The 13,777-nt window shown below is 45.2% G+C and overlaps 1 protein-coding gene across 7 annotated transcripts in view; it reads right to left on the bottom strand.

Annotated features, from left to right (window-relative positions):
* LOC145349012 (glutamate receptor 4) overlaps positions 1–13,777 on the bottom strand; it is a 262,985-nt gene that overhangs the window by 166,854 nt on the left and 82,354 nt on the right. The gene's annotated exons all lie outside the window — the stretch shown is intronic.

Here is a 13,777-nt window from a genome sequence, read left to right as displayed (position 1 = left end):
GAATATGACAACCATCCTTTTGATCATTTTTGACCCTCTGGGCACAGGCAATTTTTTCACAAATGAATAGATCTGATGATGGGTAGTGAAGCCTGATTCAACTGGATTCAGCTGTTTTTTTTCCAGCTTGTAACGGGGAAAATTACAATTTTAAAAACGATTAGGAGGAAAAATCTATTCTGGATGTTTTTTGTCATTATTAAACTTGTGAAGAAAATAGATGAAAATCAAATGCTGTGGACTGGACAATCCAAATGCACGTTTAGAATGATATGACTCCCAACAACAATGTGCTTTAAGTCAGTGAACCAACAGCACAACATCTCAGTGACAATCATCTTGGTTCAGGAAGCCTCACTTTGTGTCAGAGGTCCACAGTTCCGGATTATCATTTCTATCCCGTTCTCAGCTATACGGAGGGGCCACCTGAATGATAGTGGAAGCACCTGCGTTAGTCTACCAATGCTAATGAAGTGTCTTGTTACACTAGAATTACATCTATAAAGTAGGCTTTATGACCTCAGTCCTCTCATAGAGAATGTAGTATTTTGAAATGTGATCACTGATGTAAATATAGGAAACACAACAGCCTCTTGTGCCTAAGAAGTTCCTACAAACCACAATTTAATAAATAACCAGATTATCTGTTTTTGATTGGGGGATAAATGTTCACCAGGACAATGGGAGCACTTCTCTGCTGTTCTTTGGGTAGGGCCCCTGGATCTGTTACCTCCATCTAAAAGGGTAGATGAGGCCTTGATTCAACACCTCTGTAGTGTCAATCTGGATTTTGATTTCAAGGGTGGAATTTTCTATTCCTGATCCAAGTCTGTGGTGAGGGCAGGTACCAGGAGTGTTCCCTGCCCCACAAATCATAAGAACATAAGAACTAGGAGCAGGAGTAGGCCATCTGGCCCCTCGAGCCTGCTCCACCATTCAATAAGATCATGGCTGATCTTTTCGTGGACTCACCATAATCCTTAATTCTTTTACTGTTCAAAAATCTATCGATCTTTGGAATCCTTCCAGACAGAATTTCCGTTGCAGTCCTGTATGGGAGAGTTCTTCAGATCGGCCTTCTTGATTGGAAACGTACTTTAGGTGGGCTGAATAGGGATAATACTGTGGGAGCTGCAAAATCAGTTTTTTGTTGCTATGAAATGATGGCAAGAGTATGTTCTCTTGCCATCATGGCAGGTCATCATTCATGCCAGAGGGTGGCGCAAAACTGCTTTCCATCCTGTTAATAAGGTACAGATGAAGGCCTGATTGGAACATCCCCTCCCTCCACGTCATGCTTACCATGCAATCATCCGTGCCACCAGCACAATTTCATGCAGGTCCAGAACATTTGAATCGACATGACACGTACAAGTTGCGCCTTACTCAAAGACGGCCTGGGGCAATCTGACAAGATCAGAAGATGGAGCCCTACACTGACTGCAGACCCTGAAACATGGCGTGCAGCTGTCAGTGGGTCTTCCCACTGCATCTGGATGGTTGCAGCGTTGATAGTCCGTACTGAGATTAAATTGGATGGGGAGGTGAGGAATGAAAAGGTGGCATGGGCGTGGAGGCCTGGAAGGACCTGGGGGAGGTTGGGGGTGACAAGGGAAAGAAAGAGATACCATAGGGGTCAAGGAATGGGTGAGTTGGTATGTAACTGGAGGGTTAGAACACCTCTGTAGTGTCAATCTGGATTTTGATTCCAAGAGTGGAATTTTCTATTCCTGGTCTAAGTCCTGTAGTGAGGGCAGGGACCAGGAGTCCTCCCACAAGTCATAAGAACTAGGAGCAGGAGTAGGCCATCTGGCCCCTCGAGCCTGCTCCACCATTCAATAAGATCATGGCTGATCTTTTCGTGGACTCAGCTCCACTTACCCGCCCACTCACCATAACACTTTATTCCTTAACTGTTCAAAAATCTATCTATCCTTGCCTTAAAAACATTCAATGAGGTGGCCTCAACTGCTTCACTGGGCAGTTGAGGCTGCTCATTAAAGTTGGTATGGTCAGGCCTGCACTTCATCACTGTGACCATGGGTGGCTAGGCAGTGACAATGTGATAGGGGGATGGAGCACCTCAACTGTCCTCCGGTGCCTCTTCCCATCAAGAAGTGAGACAGGGACCCTACAGCACCCAAATGGAGAAGGGGCACTTCTTGAATACCTCTGGGACCTCCATTCTGGACTCTCTGGGGGTATCCAGCCATTTGGAACGCCCCTTGCCTGTGACCCATTCAGCTTCTTCCTCTGAGTGCAGAGAGAGCAGCTGCCCCATAGCTGGGGTCCTCCAAACCTCGGGTCTTCAGAGGATACCCGCCAAGGCAAGAGGCATAACAGCAGGCTGCGGCAGGTAGAGTACACTTGCATTTTAATGATGGCGAATCTGATTTATTTACAATCTGTAATCTTTATTCCTCCAACCCCACCCGATCCCCCACACCCACCTATCTTCAGAAGGGCACCTCAGGGTGGGTTTATGTCCCTGGAATCATGCACGTGCAGTGAGGGTCAAGTATTTGTCAGAGACCTTGCGAGCCACAGTGCAAGAAACCTTCACAGGCTTATCTGTTTCAGTGCCCTAGCATTGTCAGAATGACAGGTTGGGCTTTTCCTTCAGTTGTCCCGTTGAGCTGACCTGCATCTCTGCCCAGCTCCACTGGACCAACTACCAGGCAGCGTCTCGAGATCTCCAACATGAGGCTCTGCACAGTTGCAAGCAGCTATGGTGGTAACTACCTTCGAGACACAGTCAAATGCCTTTGCCCCCTCCATGACTCTCACACTCCCTCAGAACAACCATTGCACCTCACCAACAACGCCCCGCCCCCCCCCCCAAAAGTGTATAACATTTGGCCTTCCCATTTAGCTTTCAGCTGCTCACTCACCCTCTGTCCCATGCAGGTGAACATCCTTGTCCCCTAGCTTCCTGAGGAGCCCATCCCTGTGACTGTAGATCTAAACCCCAGAATCTGCTCTCATATCCCTTCCAATTACCCTTAGCACCTCTTTATCTGTCTTTGTGAATCCTCACCCTCTCACCGTTTGGGCTTTCTTGCTCCCTCTAACCTTCACCTTCCTTTCCTATCACCAATTCCACCAGTATGTCCCTGCAGTACTCATCAGATCACGTCACAGACCCCTCTAATGAATCTTTTCCCTTCTTCTCATGCTTGTCTTCCTGCTTAATTGAATGGGAATCTTGGGCACAACAAACAAATACCTGGTCTCAGACTCAACCCAACAGCTGTCTGCTTTCAAACTTCCAAGGGAAAAGTGAATACCCTCAACAGGTTCAGAACTGGCAACGCCCCTGCTTGGTAAATCTCCAGAGATGGGGCATTAGTGCCAGGCCTCTGCATGCCTGTGGAGGAGAGCAAACTATCATAGAAGAGTGTCCAAACCACAGACTCAACAGAAGCCTATCCTCACTCAACACAGCAGGACTGGAAGAAATTGTTTGGCTTAGGGACTTGGCATTCACTAAATAAATAAAATTGTTATAGTCGGTGTGTAGTAAATATCAGTTTGGCCTCTAGCATATTATTGGCTATAAATCACTATCAGTGCTCTAATTATGAGTTACCTTGTTTCTGCTTTATAGCATCCTTTGCTTCATCTAAAGGAGGATTACTGTGGGTGAAATTGTTCAATGTCAATAGCACAAAATAGGTTCCGAGTGAATCGGCAATCCATTTTACATCACTCCCATTATCTTTTCTAATGGAAACTAAAGCTAGTGGAACTAGAACTGAGGGGGATGTTAAATGTATCATTGATTCACTATCACCCATTCTATGCTATTGGGCAAAGTCAAAATCTATCCTCACGCCAAGCAAAGTAGAACCATAGACTAGGTTTGGTTAAACTCGGAAATAAAGTTCTCAGCATGAGGGATCTAATCAGTGCTGACAGGCACATGAAAACACATCTGTGTCCGATTTCCAGGATGTCTATTCTCAAAAGGGACAATGAATCCAGTGAGAGGAAGCCTCCTATCAACTCTGGCAATACAGCCTAATCCTCTGAATGATATCATCTTTTTTTGTGCATTGCTCTTTAATTCCTTTAACCACTGCAGTGGCAAACAAGCTATTAGCTGCAGACAATTGGAAAGCATGCCCGCTTGTGCAGTGAGGTCCTGGAGAAACGCAGAATTAAAATGCGTCCCGTGATCGGCAGATGCTCAATCGGCTTTCATGAATTTGCAATAAACAGAAAATGTTTTCATTCAGCAGAATTTGCTATCTCACTGGCGAGCTTCATGTTTGGAGCGGCTCCAAAAGACAAGGAGCTGATTTACTCACTCCCTCTCTCATTTTTATATCCGTTTAGCAATTTGGTCACAAGCGTCCAAAATCCAATTTATCAAGGCACGTTAAAAAAAATCCTAATGGATTCTGCACTGGTGGTTCTTTAGTTTATGGGAACATTAGTTACATGCTTCCTTTGCTTATCTTATATTTAAGTTGTTTTTTTTTCAGTCATGTCCACCTCCCATCTACAAATGCAGAATAGCCAATTTTCAGCAGTTTTACACTGATTTTACGAGACATGTTGTTGTTCGTCCATCATCATCATTGATGAGGACCTCGGCACCATTAGTCATTTTGAGGCTGGTTGCGGTTTGTCTGAAGATGACCGATCAGGCCAATTTGTGCACGGAATGTCCTGGCCCATATTGGACAGACTTGTGTAGACATTGTAGTTGTTGCACTGGTGGCCCTGGACTTGTGCAGCTCGTGCTTAAGTTGTGCTTCAGCAATACACCTTGTTTCGTGAGCTTGACAGCCTTTGTGGATGAGGCAGTGCCAGGTAGGACGGTTTTGTGCCATCGTTTTCCAGGTGGTCGTGTCAATGTCAAGCGACTTCAGGGAGGCCTTGAGTGTGTCTTTGAAACGTTTCTTCTGTCCTCCATGCGAGCGTCTTCTAGCAGAGAGTTCCCCAAAAAGGAGCTGCTTGGGTATGTGCTCATCTGACATATGGATGACATGACCTGTCCACTGGGTCTGTGCTCCCATCAGCAGTGTGTGGACTGATGGTAGACTTGCTCTAGAGAGAACTTCAGTGTCTGGTACTTTGTCTTGCCATTGGATGTGTAATATTCGGCGAAGACAAGTCATGTGGAAATGATTGAGCTGTCTTGCATGCCTTCGATGCACAGTCCACGTTTCACAGGCATACAGGAGGGTAGTGAGTACCATGGCGCGGTACACCTTCAGTTTTGTTGCTGGGCTGATTCCTCGACATTCCCATATAGTGGACCGCAGTCTACCAAAAGCAGAACTTGCCTTTGCTATTCTGCAGTTAACTTCTGTATCAATAGTCACTGCTTGGGAGAGGGTAATGCCAAGATAAGTGAACTGGTTCACTGCCTGTAGTTTCTGCCCTTTGATTGTGATTATGAGTTCTGTGTACGGTGCACAAGGAGCAGGCTGGTGCATGACTTCGGTCTTTTTAATGTTGATGGTGAGTCCAAAGTTGTCACAAGCCTTGAAAAATTTGTCCATACTGACTTGCATCTCTGGCTCTGAGCCAGCATACAGGGCGCAGTCATCGGCAAAGAGGAAATCTCTTAGAACAGACTCTTTCACTTTGGTAATAGCTTGAAGTCTCCTCAGATTGAAGAGCTTTCCATCCACTCTGTACTTGAGGCTGATTCCAGAAACACTGTCCTGGAAGGCATCATTCAGCATGGCAATAAACATCATGGGTGCGAGCACACAGCCCTGTTTGACGCCATTGGTGACTGAGAATGCCTCAGAGGATTCTCCACCATCCAGTACTCTGGCCATCATGGAACTGGTGTACCATCTGAATGAACTTGGGGGGGCAGCCGAACTTTGACATGATCCTCCACAGGCCTTGCTGGCTTACAGTATCGAAGGCGTTCGCGAGGTCAACAAAGGTTGTGTAGAGCTCGCGATTCTGCTCCTGACACTTCTCCTGAAGTTGGCGCGCAGCAAAAATCATGTCAGTAGTCCCATGACCTTTGCGGAAGCCACACTGTGACTCTGGAAGCAGGCCCAGCTCCAGATGAGTGACCAGACAATTTAGTAAGACTCTTGCGAGGGTTTTTCCTGTGAAGGAGAGCAGTGAGATTCCTCGGTAGTTGTCACATACTTGCCGATTGCCCTTCCTCTTGTAGAGGTGTACGATGGAAGCATCTTTAAGTTCCTGAGGAATGGATCCTTGCTTCAAAAGGACTGGAACAAGTCGCTGAGCTTCTCGATAAGTGCAGGACCAGCAGCTTTATAGATCTGTGCGAGTGTGGCATCTGCCCCTGGGGCTTTGCCACTGGATAGTTGGCTGACAGCTTTCGTGATTTTGGCTACTACCGGTGGATCATCCATGGCGCTGTTGATATCAACCTGGGGAATCCTGTCTATTGCCTCATTGTTAATAAATATGGTTGGTTGAGGACAGCTTCAAAGTGTTCAGCCCAACTCTGCAGGATCTGAGCCTTCTCTGTAATGAGAGTTGTACCATCTGTACTCAGGAGGGGGGACCTCCCGAGAGATTGAGGTCCGTAGAGAGTGTTGAGGGTTTCATAGAACCATTTCACGTCGTTTCTGTCAGCGTATCCCTGTATTTCATCTGCCTTGGCGCTCAGCCAGGCATCCTGCGTAGACAAGGGTCATGGGTGGAAGAGGGGACTCACAATGTTGAAATGGTGGCGCGGGCTCGTTGGGCCGAAGGGCCTGTTTCCCGTGCTGTGTTGTTCTTTGTTCTTTATCCTGCATTTTACAGTTTATTCTGAACTGTCCTGCGAGCACTGGTAAAAGCATTTTTCTTGGTAGCTGAAGATGGGGCATTCTGACAGGCCCAATGAAGATGATGCTTTTCAACAAGTAGAGCCTGTATCTCCTCCATTCTCATCAATCATGCTGCTTGTGGGTGGAGGGCCCGAGCGTCTTCAGCGCAGATGTATGGACAACATCCCTGAAGCATTCCCAGTTGTCCTCAGCGCTGCCTGCGAGGTGTAGATCAGCAAGCTTGATTTCTAAGTCTTCAGCCAGTGCTGAAGCGATGTTGGGGTTCTTTAGCTTGGCCGCATTGATTCTTTTCATAACCTTGCTTCCTTGTGGTTGCCTCTTGGGTCTGTTGCAGAGCCTCATTTTGGAGACGATGAGCCTGTGATCTGTCCAGCAGTCAGCACCACACATGGCCTTGGTTACTCTAACATCCTGCCTGGTCTTTTCTCCTGACAATGACATAGTCGATAAGATGCCAATGCTTAGAGGGGGGGTGTATCCAAGGAGGTCTTGTTACGGATAGGCAGACGGAAGGTTGTGTTGGTGATGAGGAGGTCATGTGCTGCACAGGTCTTCATTAGTAGGCCGTTACTGTTACACTTGCCCACTCCATGCCTCCTAATGACTCCCTGCCAGATTGCAGAGTCACACCCTCCTCTTGCATATACCTGGTCTGTAGGCACTGCTTGTTGTTAGTGGGCCTATTGTCCCCTAAATGCTTTCAAGCTAATCCATTCAATTTAACCCATGTTCAAAACAGTTTGTGGCAGTGGGGATGGAATTTCAGAGAATAGACAGGGGTTGGGAGGTGTTTTAATGGTAGTTGGGATGGTAGGATGGTGACCAGCCTGCTCCAAGGAGGCATGTTGGCACTTTAAATATTATAATGAGGATGCAAGCCTCATTGTTACTCCCTCATCTAAAATGTGATCATTAGCAGGCAGGTTTCCCTACCTTAGCAAAGCTGACAGATAAACTCAGGAGAGCACTGCTGGGACCAGGATGAGAACCAATCAGGATTCTGCCCCTGCCACATTGCTGAGTGACATTCCATGTAGCTATGACAATGGTAAACTTTCCCTTCTCATCCTTCTCAACCCGCCCGCATCCTTTGACACAACTGACCACATCATCCCTCTCTAACATCTCTCATAGAATTCCTCCAGTGCAGAAGGAGGTCATTCAGCCCATCGAATCTGCACCAACTCTGACACAGCATCTTACCGAGGCCCTATCCGCACAATCCCACATATAGAACATAGAACATAGAACATAGAACACTACAGCACAAACAGGCCCTTCGGCCCACAAGTTGCGCCGACCACATCACCTACCAACCTACAGACCTATCTATAACCCTCAATCTCATTAAACCCCATATACTCATCCAGAAGTCTTTTAAAAGACCCCAGCGAGTTCGCCTCCACCACCACTGACGGCAGCCGATTCCATTCACTCACCACCCTCTGAGTGAAAAACTTACCCCTAACATCACTTCTGAACCTCCCTCCCCGCACCTTAAATCTGTGTCCTCTCGTAGCGACCATTTCAAACCGGGGAAATAGCCTCTGAGAGTCCACCCTATCTATTCCTCTCAACATTTTGTAAACTTCTATCAGGTCGCCTCTCAACCTTCGTCTCTCCAGGGAAAAGAGTCCCAGCTCCCTCAACCTAACTGCATAAGGCATGCCTCCCAGTCCAGGCAACATCCTTGTAAATCTCCTCTGCACCCTTTCAATAGCTTCTACATCTTTCCTATAGTGAGGCGACCAGAACTGCGCACAATACTCCAAATGAGGCCTGACAAGGGTCTTATAAAGTTCCAGCATTACCTCCCGACTCCTAAACTCAATCCCTCGATTAATGAAGGCCAGTACACCATACGCCTTCTTGACCACCTCCTCCACCTGCGAGGCCGATTTAAGAGTCCTGTGGACCCGGACCCCAAGATCCTTCTGCTCCTCAACACTACTCAGACTTCTGCCCTTAATAGTGTATTTACAACATATTTATGGAATATTTACAACATATTTATGGAACACTAAGGGGGAACTTAGTCTGGCCAATCCACCTAACCTGCACATCTTTGGACTGTGGGAGGAAACTGAAGCACCCAGAGGAAACCCACGCAGACACGGGGTGAATGTGCAAACTCCACACAGACATAAGCCAAGGCTGGAATTGATCCTGGGTCCCTGACGCTGTGAGGTAGCAGTGCTAGCCACTGTGCTCTCCACTGCTGTCCAGCTGGACGAGGCTGCTCTCAATTTCTTCCATACTTATCTTATTATTGTGAGCGAATGATTTCCATCGACTTACCTTCCTGCCCTCACAGCCGTTACCTCACGTGTCCCACAAAGATCTTCCTTGGCCATCTCTTATTTCTCAACTACATTCTGCACCTTGGTGACATCGGAAGGCATAGCATTTCTTTTTGCATGGACCCTCTGCCTCACCACCCTCTCACTCGACTCCTCCACTACCACTAAATTATCAGACTGCTTATCTGATATCCAGCACTGGATCAGCAGAAATTTCCTCCATATAAATTTCCTCCATATATCCATATGGGGATAACTGACACCATTGTATTTGGATCCCAAACCTTTCTTTGTTCTCAAGCTGCCAACTCCATCTCTGAGATCAAGCCAATCCATTCACAAGCTTGGTGTCACATTTGATCCTGAGATGAGCATCCAACCTCAAATTAAGGCCAACCCTCAGCCAAAGGATGGTTGTAGAGGGTTGTTTTTCAAACTGGGGCCTGTGACCAGTGGCGTGCCTCAGGGATCAGTGCTGGGTCCACTGTTATTTGTCATTTATGTTAATGATTTGGATGAGAATATAGGAGATGTGGTTAGGAAGCTTGCAGATGACACCAGGATTAGTGGCACAGTGGACAGTGAAGAAAGTGATCTCGGATTGCAACGGGATCTTGATCAATTGGGCTAGTGGGCTGATGAATGGCAGATGGAGTTTAATTTAGACAATGCGAGGTAATGCATTTTGGCAGACTGAACCAAGGAAGGACTTACTCAGTTAATGGTAGGGCGTTGGGGAGAATTACAAAATAAAGAGATCTAGGGGTACATGTTCATAGCTCCTTGGAAGTGGAGTCACAGGTAGACAGAGTGGTGAAGAAGGCATTCAGCATGTTTGGTTTTGGGATATCTTGTTGAAGTGGTACAGGACATTGGTACGGCCACACTTGGAATACTATGTACAGTTCTGGTCACCCTATAATAGAAAGGATATTATTAAACTAGAAAGAGCGCAGAAAAGATTTACTAGGATGCTACCGGGACTTGATGGTTTGAGTTATAAAGAGAGGCTGGATAGACTGGGACTTTTTTCTCTAGAGCGTAGAAGACTGAGGGATGATCTTACAAAGGTCTATAAAATAATGAGGGGCACAGACCAGCTAGATAGTCAATATCTTTTCCCAAAGTTAGGAGAGTCTAAAACTAAAGGGTACAGGTTTAAGGTGAGAAATACAAAAGTGTCCAGAGGGGCAATTTTTTCCACACAGAGGATGGTGAGTGCCTGGAACAAGCTGCCAGAGGTAGTAGTAGAGGTGGGTACAATTTTACCTTTTAAAAAGCATTTAGATAGTTACATTGGTCAGATGGGTATAGAGGGATATGGGCCAAATGCGGACAATTGGGACTAGCTTTAAAAAAAGGAGCGGCATGGACAAGTTGGGCCGAAGGGCCTGTTTCCATGCAGTAAATATCTATGACTCTATGACTCAGACTACTTGCCTCAGGAACATCGTCTGATATTTTCCCTGTCTTAGCTTACCTGTTGTTGAAGTCATCATTCATGTCTTTGTTATGACTTTACTATTTCACTGCTGATCTCCCAGATTCTACCCTTAGCAAACATAAGGTCATCCTAAACTCTGATGCCTGTGTCATAACCCGCACTACATCCGATTTCTGTAGCCCCACATCCAATTTTCTTGGCCCCAAATTCTGGAATTCCCTCTCTACACTTTCTGCTTCTCTATCTTACTTCCCTCCTTAAAATCCGACCAAGCCCTAAGTCATACTTTGTTTCATAATGCTCCCGTGAAGTGCTGTGAGATATTTCATCACATTAAAGTTTTATTATTTTGTTAGTTTATTTTATTAGTCACAAGTAGGCTTACATTAACACTGCAATGAAGTTACTGTGAAAATCCCTTAGTTGCCACACTGCGGCACCTGTTCAGGTACACTGAGGGAGAATTTAGCATGGCCAATACACCTAACCAGCACACCTTTCAGATTGTGAGAGGAAACCCACGCAAACATGGGGAGAACGTGCAGCCTCCGCACAGACATGCACCCAAGCTGGGAATTGAATCAGGGTTCCTGGTGCTGTGAGGCAGCAGTGTTAACCGCTGTGCCACCGTGCTGCCCCAATGATGGTGTTAGTCAAGTAGAAGTTGCTGTTGTTATGGCAGAGTGTCTCTTCACTTATCTGTTGGGTTTACTAGGCCCAGCCAGGCAATTATCTGTCACTGAGCATACTGCACCCACTCTTCTGATTAACATCTGATGTTCCCTCTGAGACTTCTGACCTGCTCCTTCTCTCTGAGACCCCCGATCTCCTCTTAGGCCTCGCTCAATGGGAGCATGGACTACAAACTCAAGCATGGAGGTCAGCTGACATAATTTGCCTAGTTCTCGATTGTGTGCGCCTGTCTAATGCGGCCCCATTCCCGTTGTGCCCTCTTTATATTGCAGATCTACTTTAGTAGAAGCCGCCCCAGGTTGTATGGTGACCACTAATGTTCTGAAATCAGCCTGTTAGTGTTTCACACATTTCAGTGTACAAGCAGCATTGCTTTTGAGCACTTCCCAATACCAGTATAATAATATAGATGAAACGTATATGCTTTCAACCTCCCACATGAAAGTCTAATAGGCTCAAATTCTTAATGTTAATAATCATCATCACCCCATACAGCAAAGGATGATAGCTATCATTACCTAATGCTGTAGGTGGTCATTCCTAATCAAAAGCACTCACTTAATGGTTTTAATCTCATTAATTGTAATGAGGATCACTCTTTGTTTCAGGTAAAATGTAGTATTGTATAACATAGCTGTAAGTCTAGCAATCAGTAGCAAAGTTAGCAGTATGAACAGTAAAACTATTGGAATAACAGATATGTATGCTTACTCAATTTAAAAAAAAATGTAGAGTAAGTAAAAGTAGAAGTTTGTGAATCAGTAAAAATTAATTGACACAGTAGATTAAGAAAACATACTTTTGAAATCAATCGAAGAAGAAGGGATAGTATAGTAATGGTGTGGTGTTTAAGGTCTCATTTTTGTATATGTTCATAGAGCAATGGCATTTTACTAGCAAGACAAGCAATTTGAAGGATTTTATTCCATGTCATGGTGATATATATGGATTCCTAACAAAAGCTGTGTTAAAAAACTGTCTCAACAGGAAGTGCAACTGAAATATCTGAGTGGGGAAAGTCAGTGGGATACGATATAGGTAGATATGGAGTAAAATAATTTCAAGGAAAATAATGGGTGTATTATTAGGGACAGAGGGAAAGGAATAAGAATTGGGAATTGTCTAGTCTTACCCTCCCTTCATCTTTGATCATTCTGCAGGCTTTGACATTGTCAACTGCACCACACCATCCAACTCCAATGCATCCATTCCACTGCCAATGGGCGTGCTCTCACTTGGTTTCACAATTGCCTATCCTGTAATGTATTCTCTTCTTACTGTTCACACTGTTAGAAATAGATTTCCACTAGGATCTATCCTTAGCTCTTTCCTCTTCCTCATTTACACAGTGCACCTTTAGGTCAACATTCACAGGCAGAAGTAAACCAACAAAACCCAACTCTTCCTTTTTACCAGCTCTTTTGAGTCCACCCATTACCATGACTTGTGTTGTCAGACAGGTCCAACATCCAGTCTTGCATGATCTTCAGTTAAATATTGGGAAGAGAAAATCTATTGTTTTTGGTCCTTATTACAAATTTGCCAGTGACTCTGTATTCCTCTCTGGACATTGTGTCGGGCTGAAGCTTGACTTTTCACAATCTCAACATCTTATCAAACCAGCAGACTCGACAATTCCCATGCTCCCCTGGCTGGCCTCTTGTCCACCATTCTCAGCAAATTTTAAGTCATCCAAAGGTTAATGTCTCATACCAAGTCCATTGAAACAGCTGTTTCCTGGATTCAATTCCAGCCTTGGGTAAATGTCTGTGTGGAGTTTGCAAGTTCTCCCTGTGTCTGTGTAGCTTTCCTCTGGATACTCCAGTTTCCTCCCACAGTCAAACAATGTGCAAGTTAAGTGGATTAGCTGTGCTAAATTGCCCGTTAGTGTCCCAAGGTGTGTAGGTTAGGAGAATTAGTGGCATTACAGGGATAGAGCCTGGGTAAGGTGAACTGTCAGAGAGTTGGTGCAGACTTGATGGGCCGAATGGCCTCATTCAGCACTGCAGGGATTCTATGATATGCTATCTCTGACTGAAATTAACTCCTGATCCTCCCAATACTTCAAATGTAAATTCCTAACCTTCTCACTAAATCCCTTTCTACCTCTATCATCTCCTCAGGTTCTATATTCATTCCCGATCTTGAAACTCTTAATCCCTCTGATTTTGGTTTATTGTATTTTTCCCACTCAGCTCCTCCCTCGCCATTTGGCAGTCATCACTTAAGCAGCCTAGAACGCACGTTCTGGAATTTTCTCCTGAAATCTCCCTCTGTATAACGGGTGGGCTGAATCATAATCACCTGTCTTTTTTTAACTCAAAGTCAAAATTATCCCATAGTTTTTATTAACTTGATGCAAAAAATCAGCAGGTCAAAAATCTGAGATCTGTCATTGTCTTAAAGATAAATTTCATGGCTAAAGGAAACTCTTTTGTTTAATTACAGAAAGCTCTTGTTACTAAATCACCAATCTGCAGCATTGCAGCAGGAATTAGCTGTGTATATAATACCCAAAGGCCTGAATGTTTTGACATGTCAAGCTCCAGTCTAATATGTCT

This window comes from Carcharhinus amblyrhynchos, chromosome 10, assembly GCF_965287045.1.
Source record: "Carcharhinus amblyrhynchos chromosome 10, sCarAmb.v2.hapA, whole genome shotgun sequence".
Classification (NCBI taxonomy): Eukaryota; Metazoa; Chordata; class Chondrichthyes; order Carcharhiniformes; family Carcharhinidae; genus Carcharhinus; species Carcharhinus amblyrhynchos.
The sequence above is the reverse complement of the archived record's forward strand: the minus strand, read 5'-3'. Positions and strand labels throughout refer to the sequence as shown.